This window comes from Vulpes lagopus, chromosome 3 (assembly GCF_018345385.1).
Source record: "Vulpes lagopus strain Blue_001 chromosome 3, ASM1834538v1, whole genome shotgun sequence".
In the NCBI taxonomy this organism is placed as follows: domain Eukaryota; kingdom Metazoa; phylum Chordata; class Mammalia; order Carnivora; family Canidae; genus Vulpes; species Vulpes lagopus.
Window position 1 is genome coordinate 133,284,410 of NC_054826.1, and position 10,015 is coordinate 133,294,424.

Here is a 10,015-nt window from a genome sequence, read left to right on the forward strand (position 1 = left end):
CGGCTCCGCGGGGCCGCCGGGGGCACGGGCTCGGCGGGTTTTCTCCAGGGCCAAGGCCACCGGCAAGAGGCGCGAAGAGCCCCCCGCGCTGGGCGGGCGGGGGCGGGGGCGGGGGGCGCCCGGGGCTGCGGGGGCGGCGGCCGGGCTCCCGGGGGGGCACCGCGCGCCCACCGCGCCCACCGCGCCCACCGCACCCCACACCCCGCACCCCGCGCACCCACCGCGCGCACCCCGCACCGCGCACCCCCCGGGCGCCCACCGCACCCCGCGCCCCGCGCTCGGGCGCACACCCAGGAAGGCGCGCGGGTGGGTGTGAGCGCGTGCGGGGGGTGCGCGCCGCGGCTCCGCGCCGCCTCCTCCGGGCGCTTCACAAAGTTCCTCACCCCCCCCCCAGGCTCCCTCCCGCCTGTGGCTCGCGGGGGCAGGGAGCCGGGGGGCCGGGCCCGGACGGCCGGCGCGGGGGGCCGCACTCCCCGCGGGGCCCGCTGGCCCCTGCGCCCCCGGGAGCCGCCCGACGGCGCGGGGGGGCCCTGCCCAGCCCGGGGGCCTCGGCCGAGCGTCGGCGGGGCGCGGGGGCGCGGGGGCGCGGGGGCGCGGGGCCGGGCGCGGACGCGGGCCGCCGCTGCAGCCGCCGCCGCCGCCCGGGTCCCGCCGCCCGGTCCCTCCGCCCCGGGTCCCGCCCGCCCGGCCCGCGGCCGGGAGAGGCCCCGCGCCCCGCGCCCCGCAGCCCCGCGCCCCGCGCCCCGCAGCCCCGCGCCCCGCAGCCCCGCGCCCGCCCGCCGCCGCCGCCGCCGCCGCGTTACCTGGGTCGCGGGCCCGGAGGGGGAGCCTCCAGCGCGTCGCCCCCTCTCGGAGCCCTCGCCGGGAGGGGGGATTCCTTCCCGTTGACGTCCTCTCCCGAAATGCAAAAGATCAGTGACTTTGACAGGTAGCCGCGGGGCGGGGGGCGGGCGGGCGGGGAGGAAGCGGCGCCGGGAAGGTGCGTCTCCTCCGGGGCCCGCGGGCCGGACGGTGGTGCCGCCGCCCTCGGAGGTCGCCCGCCCGGCGCCCGCGGCCGGTCCTCCGCGCTCCTCGCGCCGCTGCCTCTGCCACTTCTCGCCTTAAACTTTTGCTGGGGGATTTTTTCTTCCCTCTGTTTCTATTTTTTCCTCCCCCTCCTGTTTTTCTTTCTTTCCTCCCCTATATGTGTTTATTTTTAAGCTGCAGGACGATTTCCTGCGTCCCGGGGCTCAGAACCGGAGGCCGGGCGGCTCCACCTCGCTGGGCACGGCTCGCATTTTAGTTCAGGCGAAGACGCGGAGCTGGGTCAGGAGGGACATAAATCAGGACAATTAGCGTTGGCGCCAAGAAGGTCCTCTGGCGACACTCTCGCCCGGGCTTCCTGCGCGCATTCCTCCGCTCAAGTCAGAGCTGTCACCGCACGGAGCGCTGAAGGCTGCGAGCCGCGACGCGCCCCAAGTCCGTTTGATGAAATATGCATGGCCCGCGCCGCTTCCGGACGGCGGCTCCCGGCCCCCGCCCCGCCCCCGCCCGCGCCCGCGCCCGCGCCCCCGCCCGCGGCGCCCGCCCGACCCGCGCCGCGGCCGCCGAGCTCGCGGCAAACTTAGGGACGCGCGCGGCGCGGAGTGAGCGGGGCCCGGCCGCCGCGGAGCCCCAGCAGCCCGCCCAGGCGCGGCTCGCGGGGCGGCACCAGCGTCTCACTTCAAAGCGGCTCCTCCGCGGCAACTGCGAGGGGAAGGATCGCAGACCCCAGCCACCCCGAGACCCGCGCGCTCCGAGCGGTCCTAACTCCGTCCGGCTCGCGCCGGCTGCCGCGGCTCCCGACGCAGGTGCCGCCGCCCCACCAGCAGGGCGCCGCGCCTCCGCGCCCAGGCGCCTGCCCCCCGCGCCCCCCGCCCCCCGCCCCCAGCCGCGAGCCTCACGCGGCTCCTCCGCCCGCAACTCCCGCCCCGCGAGCCGCCCCCCGCGCCGGCCTGAGCCTCCTGCTCCAGACACCCGTTCTCCTGCGCAAAGTTGAAGTTCAGGAGAGCTGGGCACGCCATGGCTCCTTGCTCTTCCCAAAGAAGCACACAAATGCCCCGGCCCCGAGGCTGCATTCCCCACCGGCGGGGGCTCAGACTTACCTGGAATCACTCTTAGCTACACGCTAACGTCAAAAAATAAAAAAATAAAAATTAAAATTTAAAAAAATCCAGCCTTAGATAGGGAGAGACTTTAATTAGAAAGACTATTGCAATAGGGAGAGGGAGAGCTCTGATCTCAGAAATCTGTAAGCATCTCAAAACCAAACCAAAAAAAAAAAAAAAAAGCTTGTCTGTGTAAGGGGAATGCGCAGGAAGGGAAAGTTGGACAGATGCGAGGAGTAGACGGAGGAGGGCACGACTGCCCTGCGGGGTTCCACAGGGGACGCGTCTCTGTGGTCCGCGGATCTGGGGAATAAGCTGACAAGGAGCCCCGTTCTGCATTTTAGCGCTTGCTCAGACTTTCCGGCAAGCCGGCATCCAGGGTTGAGGAGGGAGGAGAGAAGCCCGACTCCAGGTTGGTCCAGGCAACGCGGAAGGCACACAGGGGCAGCCGTCCACACTCCCTGCCTACGCACCCCACCCGAGAGGCGCGGAGGAAGCGCAGAGGGGTCCCTTCTGCAATGACTGGAGGTGGGGGTGCTGTCAGAAGGGTGTTTGGGGGAGAAGGTTGTTGCACTGAGCCTACAGCCAGACCCTCTTTGGCCCCCAAGGAGCCAGGAAGGAGGCATCCAGTCCCTAGACCCTTCAACACGGAGAAGCCACAGCAAATCCTTACCTTGACTTTCTCCAGTGCTGCAAGCTGTGATCTCCTTGCTTTCCACCTCCCCGTCTCTTTGCTTAAGCACTGACATTGCAAAAAAAAAAAAAAAAAAAGACCTACCTAAAGGGTGAAACTCTCTGAGGGCATGCTTAGACTGTGTTCATTCAGCGCCGGTTATGCTCCACCAGGTTGAAATCTACTGATTGTAGGGAGATGTCACTCACCACCTAACCTTCCCTCCCGGGCTCCACAGCCTAGAACCCCCAGGGGAGCCAACAGGGCTTAAGAAACAACACCCACATTGGTCCTCTCACTTCTCATTGCCGCCCCCACCCCTGCCCCCCCCACGCCCCAATGCTGAATATGAAGGGCTCTCAGTCTTAACCTCTCCCTGTCACAGGGAGCTTTCTCTCCATTTTGGCTCAAGCCAAGGAAACCCTTCTGAGTTTCCATTCTCAGCTTTGAGTGTTGCAGGTCCTTTTCCGGGAAAAAGTAAAGAAAAGATATCTATGCAGAGACTGAGAAATTCCTTCCCGGAATATACCAAGATCTTTGGGATATTGGCTCCCACCCTGGAGGAATGTTCCCTTCCAGCTGCCCAAGTCTTAGAACTAACCTCCTTCCCCTCTTCCTTTACTAAGACCCTCCCTCACTGCCTGGGCTCCTTTGACTATGAGGCAGACACCAGTCCCAAACAAGTCTGCTATGGGAAAGGGGATCCTTTGCAGTTAGGTAGCTTCTCACGCTCCTGGAGTGAGAGAGTCTTCCAGAGGTGATTTTTTCCCCCCCAAACAGCTGCTCTGATCTTTTCACAGACTTGGTAAATCACCAATAAACATGTGGATCTAAACTTTGGCCAGGATATCAGAATCACCCAGAGGAGACTTTTCAGCATTAAAATCCCTTTCTCTCCAGATTATGATCCCTCCTCCAGTGGGGCTGGGGTGGGAAGAACCTTATCTCCAAAAAAACCACTTTGGGTGGATCCGCTATACTCCCTCGGACAGAGAAGCCGTCAATTTATATATTAGACTTGCTTTCCTGAATGTATCTTTGCACAGTTGTTTATATAATACACAGCAATCAGAAATTTACTTTAGATATTTTCTTGGCATCAGAGAAAGTAAGTTAGGGCATACTTACTTTTCCTATCATCTTTTGCCTTCTCCAAATATATATATTTAACTTCTTTGGAAAGAACGATTTTTCTGTTTTTATTTAACCTTTCGACTCTACTTCTTTTTCTCTCTCTCCTTTTAGAAAAGAATTGTTTGATCTTTCAGTTCTCCAGCTTCAGATCTCTGGCAGGTTTCCATGCATTCCTCATTCTTCTTCAACTTAGATTTTCATTTGTTTGTAATCCTGTTATGTCTCTAACTATTGTTCATTTTCCTAGGTTATTAATTGCTTAAAAACCTTCTTTTTAGAGATTTGGCAAGGCTGTTCAAATACTCGTAATGTCAATCCGCTGAACTGGTAGAGGTGGTGTATTTGCAACAAATCTGGTCCAAAAAGATATGTGTCTTAGAAATACTGTAAAGTACTTAACAAAGTAGGTATAAGATCAATGTTCATTGTAGGTGTGGATAATCTTTGCCCATTTCCAGGATTCCAGTTACAGCCTCCTTGGTAACAAGAACTCCCACTATGTTAAATTAAGACTTCCATGTCTGAAATATCCAAATCAGGGACAAGTTCTGTTTGGCCAGTTGTATACTATGTGATAGATGCTTTTTATAGCCGCTGCTTGTGTCCCAGTAGAAACATCCTTCCTCGCAGTTGTAAAACCTTTAGCTCTTTCTTGCCTCCACTCTGTGCTGGGGGACATGTTTTATTACAGAGCCATTAGCAGCGTAGTTTTGACAGGTTTTGAAGTTCCTTACCTAACAGGATTTTTTAATGCTTAAATATTTTGACATTTAAACCTCTCACAAGCCCTAACCATCTGGCCTGGGCTCTATCACTAGACTGTATTGGCATTTTCCTTCTGTTGTAGGTGTTCCAAGTCCACTTATCTTCGAACTTTAAATTTACTAGCCCAAAGTATCCAGTGTCGAGCACGCCCAACATAGGTATATCAGCAATCTCATTTCATGTCTCTGAGGACTGATAGTAGATCAAAGGATGTCTTCTTTAATATAAGAAAATGCATGCATTTACGGTGCTACTGATTCTCGAATGTGAAGAATAGCAGATGGTATAAGCTATTGATAGTTAATGACTGGTGCAGGGAACATGACCTTTGGCATCCATGTGCTTTCTAATATATGGCGCTGTGCAAAACAGTTTGGAAATAATAAAACAAGCTGCTTGGTTAAAATAACATAAACAATTTAACAAAATGTAGAGTCTGATCATTTCTTAGGAGAAAGCATTCTAAAAATGATGACCGTTTTTAGTCAAATATTTTATGTCTTTTTTTCTATTCTAACTTTACAGCCCTAGAAGTATTTGAGGGAGAATACTTTTCTTATTTCTGTTTACCTTATCTCAACCATAAGAGATAAACAGAAATCACTTCTTAATTGTTATGCTTTCAGAGCATGTGACATTAGATGTTTTTATCCAACCAGTAAAACCTGTCAAAATCATGACACCCTGAGCTTTTGTTAAAAAAAAACTATTTCAGTGTTTTTGAGACTCAGAACACTGAGAGTATCTGTTTAACATTTTGTCTTTTTTCTGAGGCTACAAAAAGAGGCATCCCACTAGCAGGTTCGGATAATGCTGTAGTCTGAACAAACTCATTGTCCACCAGCTTGTATTCTGTTGCACTTAGTTTGCCTAAGATCATAAACTTATTTCTTGAAAAAAGGAGATCTTGCGGTTAATCTAGTGTGTTGGGTGAAAAGAATTCATCTTCAAAATTAACAGCTGTGTAGATTTCTTCAAATGTAATTTTCATATTTTCAATTCTTCTTCTTCAACAACAAAATCAGCATCCTTTCCCAATGGAGAAGGAAAATATATGGAGGAAGATTGAGTAACGCCCTTCGTCTAATTTAGAGATCTTTCCATCAATTCCATCCCAATGGTTCTTCTCTCCAATTCAATAAATATTGATGGAACCCACACCGCCTGCCAGGAACTGTATTAGGTGCTGGAGGCAATGCAAAGCTCTCAAGTCAGAGTGTACACTATCATGTTGGGAAAAGAGAGCTGTACTAACTGTAATGTACATTTTTAATGTCATCCTGGAGATGGCTTAAGGAAAATGTAGTTGTAATGGTCAAGTCTAGAGACTCCTTTTGTACCCAAGATGGGACAAAAATGCGTACAACTCAGTCGATGGCTTTAGCAATCACCATCAGGCCATTGGCCCAAACTATAATAGAGCGTCAACTCTGTGCTTTAGCGGCCACTGCAAGAGGTTCTTGTACTATCCTATAAAAGTGGGATAGAATGCAACAAGGGCTACACTAAAATTCTGTGAGCCACTGCAGCGAAAATATCCATGATGAAAGAAATTCCAAGAATCAAAAAATAGTAGAGACAGAAGAGAAATCTAAGATCCCAGAGTACCATTGGTTTGAATCATACTCTATCCAGACGTTTCTCCCTGCTTTTCTTAACTCTGCTTCTGGGTTCAGTTTGAGGTTTACTGTTCTGAAATTATTACTGTGGCTGCTGTTTTTATCAGCTCTATCTATGGCTCCCATCCTTTAGCTTCTATGCTGAATGGAGGCAGTGGATTTAAGTTGGTGTTGGCTTCTAGTGAGTAAGATGAGTTTGTGCCAAGTGGCCTTTACTTCCCAGTGGGCTGCCATCTCCTTTGGCAAGAAGGCTCCCTCTCCTACAGAAAATGACTAATTCTCTTCAATTCTACCTCAATTTGTAATGGAGAAGAATGAAATCAGAGGCGTTGTGAATTCTCTTCTTACTCCAATGAGCCAGGAAAAAACTCAAGTATCAGTTTTCCATACTGTGAAATCCCATAGGAAATAACGCAATTGTAAGATTGCTGTGATATCATAAAAACTATTTCTTGTTCCCCTCTCCCCTCCTTTTCCCTTATTCTCAAACACCCCCTATGTGCTAGGGACTACATCAGAAATAATAAAATGGAGGGCACCTAGGTGGCTCAGTCGGTTAAGGGTCTACCTTATGTTCAGGTCATGATCTCAGGGTCCTGGGATCAAGCTCCTGTCAGGCTCCCTGCTCAGTGGAGAGTCTGCTTGCCCCTGTGCCCCCACTCCCGTGCCCGCGCTCTCCCTCTCTGCTCCCCCCAATAAGTAAATAAAATATTTTTTAAAAAAAGAAATAATAAAATGAGTAAGGCAGTCTCTGTCATAGAGTTTACAATTGATAAGAGGAAGCAAATTTGTAAACATCCAATGTGATGTTGTTGTAGGAGCCAAGACAGAAACCACAGGGACTGGGTGAACCCCAAAGGAAACGATGTATGATTCTCCTTGGAGAATCCTGGGAAAAGTTGGCTAGATGAAGTGGTAAATGATCTACAATACACCCCAAAAGATGAGTAGTGTTCACCCAGTAGGCAAAGGAACAAAGAGCCTTCTGATCAGGAAACGCAGGGCAGAAGGCAAAGTCAGGAGCCCTAATCCAATAGGGCATATTTTGGCAGTAGTTTGGTATGATTGAAGCCCATAGTTCCATACAGATAGCCTTTGAGGTGAATGCTTCCAAGCTTTTGACACTGCAAATCTGTAACAAGAATTGAGAGCAATGGAGAAAATCAAATGAATGGAAGTTTCCTATGCTATTTAGGTTGAGGCATATGAACATGCCAATAATTTACCATTACTGACCACAGAAATGGCAATTTTATGTCTCAACCTGATAGGATCAAGAACCGCCCATTCAGTTCTCAGTAATCCCTGTGAAGAGAAGAGAGTAATTTAAAACAGAAAATAACTTTTAAAATTTCTATATTTGCTTTTGGAATGTATTATATGCCTTCTTTTGGCAAGAGATACACTTTCCTAATGAGGTTTTGTGCTTAGATTGGTATTAAAATTAGTCGGATTTCCCTGAGTAAGCACTGACAGCAGGAGAACAGGGCTACAGAGCAGACTGGTCACCAGGAAATCCAAAGTTCAACCATTTAACCAGGAATAAGCCACACATGAATAATGGAGAGTTGAGTAATTAGTAATTATAGATACCAATTAAGCCTTAGATGAAAGAACCAGCCCCCAATCATTGCACCATGACTTACATTTTTGCAATCCTAAACCAATGTGTTTCAAACTCCTGTTGGAGAATAACTATTTTCAAAAAGCAAAGGGAAGAAAATAAAACAAGCTAGAAAAAGGTGCTAAAATTCAAGAAATTCAGGAATCATGCATAATGGAAGGAAAGAGCAACAAATTGTTGTTTACATGAACTAGTACTTCTCTAAATCAAAGTGGAATTCAGGTTTTTTTTTTTTCTCTTTTTGGTGAAGATAGGACAGTTAATCAAGCTTTTGACTATTTATGACTAGACAGTCAGGAGCTGTTATTGATGAGGAGGAAAAAATGAATAAACTATTTTTGTATTTTTACTTATCCTCCCCACATATACCCAGCCGCTGTCTACATTTATCAGTCTTCATTTTCTTGATATCCATATAAAATGAGACTTAGGAATAACTATCCCTCTCTTCAGCCACTTCCCTGAAATGATATCTGTCCCCACCAGTAGTCTGAAGGCTGAGTGTGCAGTGAAGGAAGAGAGCTAGACTATCAGTTACTGTATATCATGGTATATGTATCACTGTTAAGATATTGCAATTATCCTCATATTAAGAATTAATTGACAGACAAGGAGAGTTGACTGCCCATAGTTCATTTAAGCATTGAGAAGCAGAACCCCAGACTTTAGCCATAGAAAATCTGAGACTGACCTAAATGTAAATTTAGCTTGAAATTATTATATGTATGGATCCTCCAAATGAATTTTTTCAGAAAATCCATTAAGCTATAGTATAGCGTTGCACTAGGAGCCAAGAGACCAAAACCTTGTTAAGATACTTTCTTGCTGTGTGAATTGGCATAAGTCACTTCACTTCTCTGGGCCTTAACTACCTAACCTGTAAAACAAAGGGGTTGATTTAGATAAATCTAAGGGAGTAGTTATAAAAGCGGGGTTCATGGACTTCCTGCCTTACAATAGCCTTGGGGCTTGCTGCTATAAAGCAGGTTCCTGAATCAGCACCTCCACAGGTGATTTTTATTTAAGCATATTAAATTTCGAAGATCATTAGCCTAAGGTTTCTTCCAGGTTTTGCATTTTGAGTCTTGCTTTGAGGTTGGGATTAATTTAAATGAAAGCTGAGACAAAAATAAATGCATCCTTCATGTTCTTGGATAATAGAATAGGAACTTTGATATCTAAAATATATTTTTTATGCTTCTATATAAATTTCTATGTATTAGAATTAAGTGGGATATATGTTTGATTCCCTGAAAGATTAGATGGAATGAAAGCCAAGGACATTGAAACCATATTTTTAAGAAAGGAAAAAAAATCAAGCATTTGCTACATAATACAGTTCATTTGTAACCATGCTTACTGAGGCCCAATTTCTGGAACATATGTATTAGCTATAAGCTGCCATAAATCTCTCCTAGAAGTATTTTACTCAACTTGTAAACACCAGTTCTTTGACACTTACCATAAGATCCAGTCATAAGGTGTTAAAAGCTTTTTTTAAACATTTTATTATGGCCAAGTTTCTTCAAAATCAGTCAGTGACTATTGGACTTTCTTTACTAATATATGTATGCAAAATGCCTTAGCGAGTTATTACAGACTTTCATAAATGTCAGAACTTCTAAAACATCTTAGATTAAAAACTTATCAACCATTATATAAATACATGCATATATATATATATAACATATATATATATATATATATATATACATATATATTCTATGTATTTGAGTCAAAGTCATTCTGAAATGACATAAGATGTATTGGTGAATCCCTGAAGACCCGAGTTCAAGTCCTTAATACGTGCTTAACGAATGCATGGCCTTAGGTACTGGCTTAATCTTTCCAGGCCTCTCTTTTCTCAGCTGGAAAATGGGAATAATGCTGAGTAGATTATTGTGAAGAATAGATAAAATATTTGGTTAAAAAAAAACATGTTTTGTAAATAGTAACTATTATTTACTTCCCGTATTATGGTATTGAACCCCTCCATTATTCATGTCAGCATAAATTTACCTATTTATTTATTAAACAAGATTTTTTTGGATGCCATCTTTCATGCTTCTAACCC

General features: G+C 47.7%; 1 protein-coding gene across 7 annotated transcripts in view; it reads right to left on the minus strand.

Moving 5' to 3' along the window:
* NTNG1 (netrin G1) overlaps window positions 1-2,830 on the minus strand; it is a 306,784-nt gene extending 303,954 nt beyond the window's left edge. For 3 of the 7 annotated variants that reach the window (XM_041749737.1, XM_041749736.1, XM_041749733.1), the window contains exon 1: window positions 804-1,512. The gene's annotated coding sequence lies outside the window, so the exon portion shown is untranslated. Of the gene's footprint in view, window positions 1-803; window positions 1,515-2,799 lie in introns of those variants that run through there. The other 4 variants (XM_041749734.1, XM_041749731.1, XM_041749732.1 and 1 more) reach the window with 3 other exon arrangements.
* Window positions 2,831-10,015: the final 7,185 nt, after the last annotated feature.